Source organism: Myotis myotis, unplaced genomic scaffold (assembly GCF_014108235.1).
Source record: "Myotis myotis isolate mMyoMyo1 unplaced genomic scaffold, mMyoMyo1.p scaffold_m19_p_8, whole genome shotgun sequence".
Classification (NCBI taxonomy): Eukaryota; Metazoa; Chordata; class Mammalia; order Chiroptera; family Vespertilionidae; genus Myotis; species Myotis myotis.
The window spans coordinates 83111447-83124919 of NW_023416390.1; positions in this window are offsets into that span (position 1 = coordinate 83111447).

Sequence of the window (13473 nt, forward strand, 5' to 3'; positions counted from 1 at the left end):
TTTGCATCACTTTGTAAATTTCCGTCCATTCTTTTCTGGCCTGATGTGTTTCTGTTGAGAAATCATTTGACAATCTAATGGGAGATCCCTTGTATGTAACTTTCCGTCTCTCTCTTGCAGCCTGTAAGATTCTCTCCTTGTCCTGAACATTTGCCATGGTAATTATGATGTGTCTTGGTGTGGGTCTTTTCGGGTTCACCTTGTTTGGGACTCCCTGGGCTTGTGTGACTTTTTTCTTCCCCACCTCAGGGAAGTTTTTTGATATTATTTCTTCTAATAGGTTTTCTAATCCTTGTTCATCCTTCTGTTGTTCTGGTACCCCTATTATTCGTATGTTGTTTCATTTCTTGTTGTCCCAAAGCTCCCTTAGGCTCTCCTCCTGTCTTTTAATTTTTTTCTCCAATTGCAGTACATTTTGGGTGTGTTTTGCTTCCTTGTCTTCTAATTCACTAATTCGGTCCTCCGCTTCTCCTAGTCTACTGTTGATACTTTCAATGGAGTTTTTCATTGCAGCTATATCACTCTTCATTTCTTCTTGGGTCTTACTTAAGTTGTTGATTTTTTCATCTGTTTCTTCTAGCTTCTTCCATATGTTATCGATTTTTTCATCTGTTTCTTCTTGCTTCTTGGAGAGGTTGTCGATTTTTTCCTCCATCCGGTTTATGCACTCTAGGACCCTTATTCTGAATTTTTTTTCTGTCATGTTGCATGCCTCTGTATTACTTAGCTGCTTTTCTGGAGAGTCCTCCTTCTCTTTCCTTTGGGGGTTTCTTTGTCTACCCATGTTTGATCTCGCTGACATATCTAGACGTTGAGTTGTTCAGTGGCTGCTCCCTTGGTGGCAGTGACTCCTTGGTCTGTGGTTGCTCTTCGGGCGGTTGCGGTAGCAGCTGCTCTTCAGTTGGCAGCAGCTCCTCTGGTGGGTGCTGTTCACAGCTGTGGTGGCTCTTCTGGCTGGTGGGGCAAGGTTTCACGTACAGCTGCTGTTCCTCAGCAGAGGGTGTGGTGCTCAAGAGGTTGCTGTTGCTTGGATCTGCTGTGTTGATTTAAAGGCACAAAATACAACACAACAAGGCACCACGTACCAGGCACTATACACAAATATATTCTCGATATGAATAACCCCAAATAAAGGTGACCACCTGAATTAAGAGAATTAGGGGATAAGGAAGAAGGAAGAGAAAAAGAGCAAAGAGAAAAAAGAAAAGAAAATTAGGGACCAAAAAAAGGAGTGCAAAAATGAAATTGGGAAAAAGGAGGGGGGAAAATAAAAGCAAGAAAAGAAAAGAAAAGAAAAAAAAGAGCGAAAAGAGAGAATGAAGTGGAAGAGGGGAAGAGACTTTTTTATATGAGGAGAATACTCCTATAGAACAGCCATTAATCCCAACAAATTCCAGCAACAGCTCCCTGGAGATGAATGCAAACTAGAAACAACCAATAATATAACGATGAAAATAGAATGGAGAACACTAATCCCAAAATAAAATAAAGAGAAAATAAAATGGCACTTTAAAAAAAAATGGTAAAATGGTAGCAGTAATAATACTGGTTAAAAATAAGAAGGTAGTAATTAAAAGGGTAAAATCAGGTGATGGAAAAAAGAAGAAAAAAAAAGAAAAAAAAAGAAGAAAAGAAAAAAAAAAGAAAAAAAAATTGGTTTCTTAGTTAAAAGGTGAAAAAAGAAAAAAAAAATATTGCAGTAGTGAAGGTCCTTCGGTTCTTCTATTCTTCAGTGTGGCTCGCCTTAGACCTGCCAGGTATTCAGGAGAGTGTTGAGTTTCCCTGCGATACACTGTTCCTCTGTGTTGTAAACCACAGTCCTTATTTTAAAGCAAGCCGCATTTGTTTCCCAGACTGCCTTATTTTGTGTTTAGCAAAGAGTCAGTTTGTGGGTCAGCCTCTGGGTGGCAGTGTTCTGGGGTTGGCCTCTGAGGCTATAGGGCCTCTCTGTCCAGTGGAAGTTCACTGCCCAGAGCTGGCTGCGTGAGAGTTACCAGTGCTGTGTTGTTGCTGGGATTGAAAATCCCTCTATAGGCCAGACCCTGTTAACTCCCAGGGACTGATCAGGTTATTTTAATCCTTGATCTCCTACAGGGTGGAATCTGGGTGTGGCTGTGCTCCTTGCCTGTGGGCTGGGGGGAGGAGTCTCACTCTCCGGAAAGAATGGCTGCCTCAGCCCTGGACTCAGGGGTGTCTCAGCACTCAATTCGCTGCCACCTCTCCCTGTCCCCCTTCTCTCCTCAGTCTCTCCCCAGATTCCACTCCCCCGCACACTCTCCCTCTCTTCAGCACAGGTGAGTGTCTGTATACGAAATGTCCCATGAACAGGATTCAGTGAAAACAAACAAACAAACGGCCGCGGAAACGGGGAAGGCTTGGTTTCTGTAAGCTTCTTCTCTTACCGGGACTGCACGGTCTGGTCAGCTCTTCAGGCTGCCCCCTTTAGGCTCAGTCCTCTGTGATCACAGACCCAGCTCTCAATTCCCCCAGCAGCGCCAGGAATCCCGCGGTTCTCCTTTCCCCCGTCAGGGGCTGTGCCTGTCCCAAGGGACGCGGCTGTCTGCCACTCGGTCTCCCTCCGACTCTCTGGGCTCAGAGGTCTGGCAAACTTTCCTGCCCAAATCCCTGGGTTTTTTACCTTTCCAGGGGAGTTCTGCTCTTCCCGGCTGCAAACCGTCTCGCCAGCTGAGGAATTTCGCCAATTCGGGGTGGATGTTACTAGTTTCAGCTGCTCACTCCATTTGCTCAGGGACACGACCTGGGACGCGTCTGCCTATACCGCCGCCATCTTCCCCCATCTCCAGATTTTTAAATTGTTAATTAATTAATTTATTGTTAAATATTTCAGAAGCACACAAAGGTATAACATAATATAATGAACATTTGAGTCCTGGATAATCTGCTTAAGAAACTGAATATTAAAAATATGGTTGAAAGCTTTGTAGATGACAATTTAATTGCGTTTCCCTCACTCATCTTCTGTCCCCAAAGCTGACCATGGAAATAACTGGAACTGGGGTGGCCGTTCAGAATTGTCTCCGATTCAGGGAAGGGGTTGGGCTTCCATGCCCCAGCATTGACCAGCCATTGGATATGGGTTGCTGACTCCAGAGTGAGGGCATATAATTTGGGTAAAGCATCTCCCTTTGTCCAAAAATTTAGCTATGAGTTGTCCAAAGCTAACATTCCTGATAGCTGGGAAAATAGTATTTTGTCTTATATGGGGGATCTAGGAGACAAGTTATAGTATCAAATATAGATACTGATAGAAATATTGGCTACATTGTTGGCTTGTGCTTGCACCTGGTTTATAAAATGTGAGCTTGGTGTAGATTGAATTGTTGGTCCAATTTCTTGTTGTTCTTAAATCTGCAATTTCCTAGATCTACGATAAAGGTTATGAAAACGTAGCAAATAAACTGTAATGCTCTCCTTTCATATTCTCTTGTATTATTTCTTCCTTAAATGGTTGGAAAGACTCATTGGTAAAACTGTCTGAATTGTTTGTTTACTTGTTTTTTCATTTGTTAGATATTTAATTTTGGATTGTTATAATGTTGTTGTTTTTAAAAAAAAACTGTAATTTTATTTTTTCTTTTTGAGTTTATTTTGGTGATATTTTTCCCCTAGAAAATTTTTTTGTTTGCATAAGTATTCTCACTTATTGGTATAAGCTGTTCATAATTGACTCTGATCTCTTTGAATCACTAATCTATATGTATGTCCCCTTTTCATTATTATTATTGTAAACAAACAATTATTCTTTAATCATTAATGTTCACCATTAATCCCATATTCATCAGGATAAAATAAGCAATGCTACAATATAAACTACTTTCAACATCAGTAGCTTAACACACCAACAACGCATTTCTTGCTAATGCAGAGACCTGTGCAGGTAGCTGTCTCACTAACCCAGGCATGGAAGTATATAGTGGCTTTTCAGTGCTTCAGCCCTGAAGTGATTGACATTTCACTTTCACTCACATTTCCTTGTCCAGAAATAATCACATGGTCCTTCCAAACTGCAAGGAAACAGAGAAGTGAGGTGTTTCAGAAGAAGAGTTGAAAGAGGTATCAGAAGAAGAGTTGAAAGAGGTATTATTGAGCACTCTGTCTACCACATATTTAACGGAACAGAGTCTAAATTTAATCAACATCTCCATCCTTCTAGCAAACAATTGAGGAATTCTAGGATACTTCAACTTTAATAGTCTCCTTTTTCCATACCTGTAATAGTTACCCGGACATTTATTTTGTCTTAGTGTGTATTTCTAATTCTTTAATAAAATACTGTTTATTGTTCATTATTTATTACTACTACTACTATCATCATTATGAGAGAACATAACCTCATCTCCCACCCTTTGCCCTCATCAAGGCTTTCGTGGCCTCTCCGGGTGTTTATGGAAGAATTAAGCGGTCTAGCTATTACAGGGAAAGACTGAGCGTCGGGCTGCTGAGACGGCTGGGAGCTCCTGGCATTCAAATTGTGTGGGACATTTTACTCTCTAATGGATTAAACCTAGAATATTCTGGTTAACAATTCCGATCATGTCCAGGATTATTCTGAATTTTGCTTCAATCCCCAAATGTCGAATCTGAAATCACGATCCCTAGGAAATATTAAGGTCTGTCAAGTAAATACCTTCTATTGTGCTCTTTTCCAACTCACCTCTTCATGCATTGTCCTCTTCGATTCTTCTATTAGAGGAGATGTCTGTTTCTTCCTTTCAAGAGGATATTCTCCCTTGCCACGCTTTCCCATTTGCCTCCTCTGAGACATTGTCTTATTAATAATTTCCTTCTCTTACACATTACATTTTTCCTTTCTTTCCTGGCATTTTTCCTTTGCTAATAAACATACTTGAGCCTCTAGATCATAAAAGCAAACAAAAGACCAAAACTAAATGCTTCATTCAATCACAAATCCCATATTCATCAGAAAAAAATAAGCAATGCTACAATATAAACTACTTTCAACATCAGTAACTTAACACACCAACAACGCATTTCTTGCTAATGCAGAGACCTGTGCAGGTAGCTGTCTCACTAACCCAGGCTGCTATGAGGACTTTCCGAGGCAAGGAAGTATACCCCCCCCAGCTCCTTGAACACTAGTAGCCAGTTATTGATTCATTCTCCCTATGGTTTCCCTTCTTAAAAGGACTAAGGAGGGACCCATACCAGTGGCATGCCATCAGATGGGGAGAGGGGGACCTAGAGTGTGCATCACTTTTATCCACAGTTGTCACTAAAGCCAAGGGTTTTCCAGATATTAAGTGCACATCAAGAGGAAATCCAATAGCCTGGTTCTCAAATCTGACAGAAGTCATTTTAAAGCAGGGGCAAGGCCTGGCTGTGTGGCTCAGTGGTTGAGCATGGTCCCAGGACCTGGTTGCAGACTCCATCCCCAGTAGGAGGCATGCAGGAGGCAGCCAATGTTTCTCTTCATTGATGTTTCGGTGTCTCTTCTCCCTCTCTCTTTCTCACTCTAAAATCAATAAAAACATATTTAAAAAAAATAAAATAGGGGCAAGTTCAAAGCCCAGGAGATCCTAGGGGTGAAGCTCAGGGCGGAAACATCCAGTAATGCTGGAGCCAGTGAGAAACTACTACTGCACCTAATCAGTCCCTGGTTTCTCCACTTTCAGGCACCTATCCAAGATAATTATAGGTGAAACAGACAATTAAGGGAATACTGGAATTTAAAATTTGAGATTTTGTTGCTGTTTGTACTTTTCTGCTAGGTCAAATGCAAGCCCAAGGCCCTGATGGTTCCCAGTTCACATGTAAATGTATCAGCTGAGGCACCTGCGAAGCATAAAGGTGGCTAAAGGTTCATTCTAAAGGTCAAAAGCTTGTAAATTTGACTTTTTTCTTAACTTTTTTGTTTAAATCTTTCCCTTTAGTCATGGTTTCATTTTGTGAAGTTCCTTCCTTTCATGCCGGTGGGAAGATATGAATGAAAAGGACTCACAAGTATTAATGTCACTGATGAAAATAATATTTGAGAGAAGGGGGAATGCCAAAGGCCTGATCCTATCACTGAAAACTAATACCTTATAAAGAGTGGTAAAAATAAATGCATTTTTAATTTTCCACTTAAAACAAATACATCCACAGTAACAGCATCCACAATCTACTCTGGGTAAGTTCGTATGTAGGTATAATTTTAGTTCCCAAGGCTGCCTGACTCTACATTTCTCTCTTTGTTTTCAAGAGATCATCTCTATTTTTTTCCCAAGTCAAAACTTTCAACGAGTTACTGTTCTTCTAAATACACTTATCTGTCAGCAGTGAGCTTTGATTCCTGCAGTGTTGATCCTCAGCTCAGACACGGGCTTCTTTTTGAAAAACAAAAGTACATGCTAGTGCATCTTAGCTGCCCGGGTGTCTGCTCGTTTTCTCAGAAAGTACGGATTCACTCACTGGAGGCCTTATTATTCATAAATGCATAATATCTTCCTACATTTCAAGAATGTAGGAGGAAAACAGACATCTTTAACTTTCTAGCTCCCTGGCAGCTCCATGCAGCTTTGTCCACTGTAGTAACCAAAAATGTCTGGGCTTCCCGAGGCCCAGGTCTGTAGTGTCCTTGACAGAAGGGTTCCTCTGGGCACCTGCAGCCAGGTGTGCTCACTGTGCCTTTGTGAGGCGGCCTGGTCACATGGCATCTCAACACTTTCTTTCCTTTTTCTGAGAAGCCAAAAGAACTTCAGGGATTCGTGTTGCCTCACAAACGTTAACAACATGGGATGTTCTGCACTGAAAAGCATGGGGCTTCCAGAGGGGAAATTGTAGAAGTGTGGGTAGCTATAGGAAAGAATTGCAAAAAAAATGCTGGAAATCTCTCTCTCTCTCTCTCTCTCTCTCTCTCTCTCTCTCTCTCTCTCTCTCTCTCTCTCTCTCTCCCTCCCTCCCCCTCATTTCCCATCTCTCCAATCTAACCCAGCAACAATAGTGCACAAGGATTCCCTTTTCTCTACATCCTTGCCATCATTTGCTGTTGGTTGATTTATTGATGGTAGCCATTCTGGCAGGTGAGGGGTGATACCTCATTGTAGTTTTATTTGCGTTTCTCTAATGATTAGTGATGTTGAGCTTTTTTTCATATGTCTCTTGGCTTTCTGTATGTCCTCTTTGGAGAAGTGTCTATTCAGGTCCTTTGCCCATTTTTAAATTGGATTGTTTGTCTTCCTGGTGTTGAGTTTTATAAGTTCTTTATATATTTTGGAAATGAACTCCATATCAAATATATCATTGGTGAATATGTTTTCCCTTACAGTGATTCTCTTTTCATTTTGTTGATGTTTTCTTTTGCTGTGCAGAAGCTTTTTAGTTTGATGTAATCAAACTATATTTGTTTATATTTTCCTGAGCTTCCCTTGTTCTCAGAGACATATCAGCAAAAATATTATTGCAAGAGATGTCTGAGATTGTACTATGTTTTCCTCTAGGATTTTATGGTTTGATGAATTACATTTTAGTATTTTATCCATTTTGAGTTCAGTCTTGTGTATGGTGTAAATCGGTGGTCTAGTTTCATTTTTCTGCATGTGCCTATCCAATTTTCCCAACACCATTTATTGAAGAGACTGTCTTTACTCCATTGTATGCTCTTGCTTCCTTTGTCAAATATTAATTGACTATAGAGGCATGGTTGATTTCTGGGCTCTCTGTTCTCTTCCATTGACCTCTATGTCTGTTCTTATGCCAGTATCAGGTTGATTCGATTATAATGGTCTGTAGTATAATTTGATATCAAGTATTGTGATACCTCCAACTCTTTTCTTCTTTCTCAAGATTGCTGCACTGCTGGTGGGAATGCAGACTGGTATCGCCACTGTGAAAAAACAGGATGGCATTTCCTAAAAGTATTAAAAGTGGAAATGCATTTTGACCCAGCAATCCCACTTCTGGGAATATAGCCTAAGAATCCCAAAACACCAATCAGAAAGAATATATGCATGCCTATGTTCATAGCAGACTTATTTATAATAGCCAAGTTCTGGAAACAGCCCAAGTGCCCATCGGTAGATGAGTGGATTAAGAAAAGCTGTGGTACATTTACACAATGGAATACTATACAGCTATAAAAGAGAAGGAATTCTCACCCTTGTGACATCATGGAAGGACCTGGAGAGCATTATGCTAAATGAAATAGCCAGTCAGAGAAAGACAAGTACATTTGATCTCACTCATATGTGGAATCTATGAACAAAATAAACTGAGGAACCAAATGGAACCGGAAGTATGGACACATGGAACAGACTGGCCAGGGCCCGAGGGGAGGAGGGTTAGAGTGACTGAATAAAGAAGGTGAAGAGATGAACTAAAGAACATACATGCACACCCATAGACACAGACAGTAGTTTGGTGAAGGCCAAGGGAGGTGGAGGCAGGAGTGGGTAAAGGTGGGCAAAGGGAAGGGGGAAAGGGAGACAACTGCAATAATGCCAACGTTAAAGATTTTTAATTTAAACAGAAAAGAAAATCTATCACTGAACCCTCAATTAAACAGTTTTGAACCCCCTCCCCCCCCAAGAGATAAGCTGGCTAAAAATATTTCTAGGCTTAGTCACTTCTTGCTCTCTGGACCAAGCAATTTGTACAAGTTCCTTTCCTGCTTTTACTCATTCTAGCTGCCTAATCTTTCTGATTCTTATCACTGAGAAAATTTCTTCTCCTGTGACCAAATCAAAGGATAACTTCAGTTGACCCTGGCTTTATGTAAGGTTGTGAATGCATGTGTGCTTGTGAATTATGAGAATTTAAGAATGCATAAGAAAATCTTTATTCCCAGATTGTTTTCCGAGTTCACTGCACAGCAATTTTATAAACTCATCCTTATGAAAGAAGGATCATTATCACAAAAATATTGATACTCAAGTGTTTTAAAGGACATGTAGCTATTTATGGTTAAAGTCATAATTTGAATTTAAGTTTGCTGATGAAAAAATACTTGCTCTTTCCAAGTCTAAACAAGAAATATCTCAAGGTATAGAGTTGCATTTGAGGAAATCCTTGCTTCAACAAATACAAACTCAAGAAATTGAGAATATTTTACAATTGGTCTGATTTTCCTGATAACATGACTGAACCATTCACTGGTTGGAGCTCAGGGGTATATTAGGGAATAATGCAATGTCGGACACCAGTACAAGAATGAGATAGGAGGAGCTTTATGGCATTTGGGATTAAATCAGTTGGCTTTCTTGAAATAAATTTTCAAGTCAATTGCATCAAAATATTTATTATTCAATTATTTAATGCCAACATTAGCTAAATCTGGGTGGTACAGCAGTAAAAATGACAGTTATGTGGTAGGCTAAATAGTGGCCTCTCAAAGATGACTATGACTTAATCCCTTGTGAATATGTCACATTTCATAGAAAAGGGACTTTACAAATATGATTAAGGTTAAGGATCTGAAAATGAGAATACTATTTGGGGGCTGCATTAACAAGATACCACAGACTTGGTGGCATAAATGACAAATATTTGTTCACAGTTCTAGAGCCTGGAAATTCAAGATCAAAGTGGCATCAGGATTGATTTCTGGTGAGACCTCTCTTGCTGACTTATAAATAGTTGCCTTCTCCCTCTGTCTTCACATGTCCTCTTTATTCTCTGTGTGTGCCTGAAGAGAGAGAGAGAGAGAGAGAGAGAGAGAGAGAGAGAGAGAGAGAGATCTGGTATCTCTTCTTTTTCTTATAAGAAAACCAGTCCTGCCCTAACCGGTTTGGCTCAGTGGATAGAGCGTCAGCCTGTGGACTAAAAGGTCCCAGGTTCAATTCCAGTCAGGGGCATGTACCTTGGTTGAGGGCACATCCCCAGTAGGAGGTGTGCAGGAGGCAGCTGATCGATGTTTCTCTCTCATCGACGTTTCTAACTCTCTATCCCTCTCCCTTCCTCTCTGTAAAAAATAAATAAAATTAAAAAAAGAAAACCAGTCCTATCAAATTAGGGTCCCACCCTTATGGCTTCATTTGACCTCCTTAAAGACCCTGCCTACCTCCAGAAAACAGTCACCTTTGGGGTTAGGGCTTCAACATATGAAACGGTAGAGAGAAGTTCACAAATCAGTCTGTAACAAATAGTATCCTGAATTATGCACGTGGGCCCAATCCAATTGTACAAGCACTTAAAAACAGAGACTCTTCCCTGCATAAAGTCGGAGAGATAGGGTGCAAAAGAGCCAGGAGAAAGTTTAAGTCTCAGAGGGACTCAGCCTGATATTGCTGATGGGAGGGGCCGGAAACCAGAGAGTGCGGGTGGCTTTTGTAAGAGAAGAATGTCCTTGCAACTAAACAAGTAACCAAAAACTCAGCCCTGCAACCACACAGAATTGAATTCTACCAACAACCTGCATAAGCCGGGAAGCAGATTCTCTCCTAGATCCTCCCGAAAGGACGGATCTGTAGATATCGTGATTTCAGCTTTTTTTTTTTTTTTTTAACTCAAGCAGGGAAGCAAACCAAACCCACTGGATTTCTAAAAAGCAGAAATCTGAGATAATAAATGTGTGTTGTTATTAGCTTCAACGTTTATGGCACCTTGTCATAGCATCAATACAAGACTAATATAGATACGATCTCTTCTTCCCTAGAGCTTATATTCTAATGGGAGCTATACCAATAGAGCCAGCTGAGCAAATATGTAAAAAGTAAAAGAATTGCTAGGTGAGAACAAGTAAACAGACGAAGTGAAGAATGACATAGGGGACCCAGAGAAGGAGCTGGCTGCTCAAAGAACCAGAACATGAGCATCCTGTGCAGAGGGAACAGGAGTGCCAGAGCCTTGAGGTGGGTATTCAAGAAACTGCAAGATGTACAGAGAGGTTGAGCATAGCAAAGGGCAGAATTTAGAAAAATGAAGTTATAAAGTAGCCTGAGTAGAGAGCTTGCAATGGTTTATAAAATGCGATTAGAAATTTGGATTTTTATTCTCAGAACAGCAGGAAATCCTTGTAAGGTTTTAAGCAGAAGAGTACTATGAGAATGAAATTTTGAAATAGAAAGAGGGCATTAATAGAAAAACCAGAGAAATTTTTAAAATGTCATTAGGCTAATTAATAGTATTTTACCCGTATTAATTTCTTAGTTTTGATCATTGTACCATATATAAGCTGTGAACTTTAGAGGAAGCTGGGTGAGGGGTTATGGGAACTCTGTAATATCTTAGCAACTCTTCTATAAGCCTACAATTATTTCAAGAAAAAGTTAGAAAGGCAAAAAAATGTCATGACCCACTTTCTAATTTAGGAAGATCATTTCTTCTTACTTCTCAGTTGGAGTACGGGTTGTTAAAGCAGAAGAGTGAGAGTGTGAATACCAGTCAGGAAACTAATTCAGTGATCCAAATGTGAGACAGTGGGACAGAACTTGCTAAGGGCAAGGTTAAAATCTGTTTTTGAAACAGAATCCCTAGTTCCTGATGATGAATGTGGTATGTGAGTGTGTGTGTGTGTGTGTGTGTGTGTGTGTGTGTGTGTGTGTATGCGCGCGCACACACGCGCGCAAGTGTTCATTGTTGGAATGATCAGTGAAGGAGTGAGAAAAATTAAATTCTAGGTTTCTAACCTGAAAAATTAGATAGTGGCCTCATTTACTAATGGGAAGATTACAGCGTGTGGGGAGAAAGAAATATGAGGTTTTTAAGGCCCATGGCCTCCAAATGAAGATATCAAGTGTGCTGCAACTGAAAGGTGCAATCTGAGCTGGAGGTGTCTTAGATAGCTGCGGACATTTAACTGCCGCTCCCCTGTGGCAAAGGGTAAGAGGCATCAATTCCTATAAACAACCAAGATAGTTAACGTCCAGGAAAGAACCTCAGACCAGTGGATTCATGCTAGGAGGATATTTTTTAAATTTTCACGTGACTTTCTTTTTCTTTCTTAGTAAAGTTCTTATCAGAAATGCCATTTTATTACAGCTGTGCTAGGCAGACCAAGAAAAGAATAGATATTATCTTATCTGTTTACTAGAGGCCCGGTGCACAAAATTTGTGCATTTGAGGGATCCCTCAGCCCAGCCTGCACCCTTTCACAGTCGGGGAGCCCTCAGTGGATGTCTGACTGCCATCAGTCAGACATCCTTAGTGCTGCTATGGAGGCAAGAGAGGCTCCTGCCACCACCGCTTCACTCACCAGCCATGAGCCCAGCTTCTGGCTGAGCAGCACTCCCCCTGTGGAGTGCACTGACCACCAGGGGGCAGCTCCTGCATTGAGCATCTGCCCCCTGGTGGTCAGTGAGCATCATAGCGACCAGTGGTTCTGCCATTTGGTCAATTTGCTTATTACCCTTTTATTATATAGGATGCTTGAGCTGCAGTTAAATGGGGAGAGTAATGGCAGGTGAACCAAGATTATGGACCATCTATAGAAATGATTTTGGGGACGTAAATGTGGTCAATATTTTGAACCAGGGGGTTCTCTTTTTCTCTTTTCATAGAGGGAGAGAGAGACACACATATATATGGTATATATTGAATATACAACTTACACATATAACTATATATATAACTACATATACAACTATATATAACTAATATATATGTATATATACACACATTTATAGCCATATCTTTATAAAACAAGCCAACTCTTAATACCAGCCATAGAAGTTGTAGCATCTGAAAATCATTGCTGAGTTTCTTATTAGAAAATCCATAAAGGATCTTCAGGGAAGGATTTAAAGTATAAGAAAATTTATATTATTCCCCCAAATCACGGTTGAAGATGATAACCACATGAGGGAACAGAAAAATGTCCCCACTTAGTGTGACTGAGCCAAGAATGAAGGAGGATTCTCATTACCCTCTTTTATTAGAATTATTTCATAGATCACTCACTTCATTGGTTTCTAGTCCAGACCTATAAAGACTTCATTGCCTGTCTCTCTTCTTCTAAACAGTGTGTAAAATGAAGTTTTAATAGGAGCCTAACTCAGAGGCCAGAGACAAAACATGGACCACCTTCTTCATGTAGCTTGGATTGTGTTACAAAATAGAGGGTCTGACTTTCATGGTTAGTTTGTTCAGTTGTTATAACAGAAACACATTCCGTTTCATTAATTTAAACAATTGTTTGCATTTTAGATATATTGTGTAATATAATATGCCACAAAGAATATTTTTTTAGATATAACAAACATGTTTTTATAGAAAGAACGATCTGATTTTATTAGGATGAATTCAATTTTATTTTTCAAGTGGAAATTTTTCCAAATAAATTTCTATTTATTCAGTTTGATTTAGAAATCTGAAGACAGGGTGCCCTTTACTGTACACGTTCCTTGGTTTTTATTTAAATCTATTGAAAAAATGGGTCAGGGAATGTTCCATTCTAAGCCTAACCCTACCTTTAAGGGTTTGGCCTGCCTTTTCTAGAACTCCCTTGCTATGGAGCATGTTCCAGTTCTCTCCCATTGTTACCACTGTTGCTGCCTCCTGTATACCACTCCTCATTTC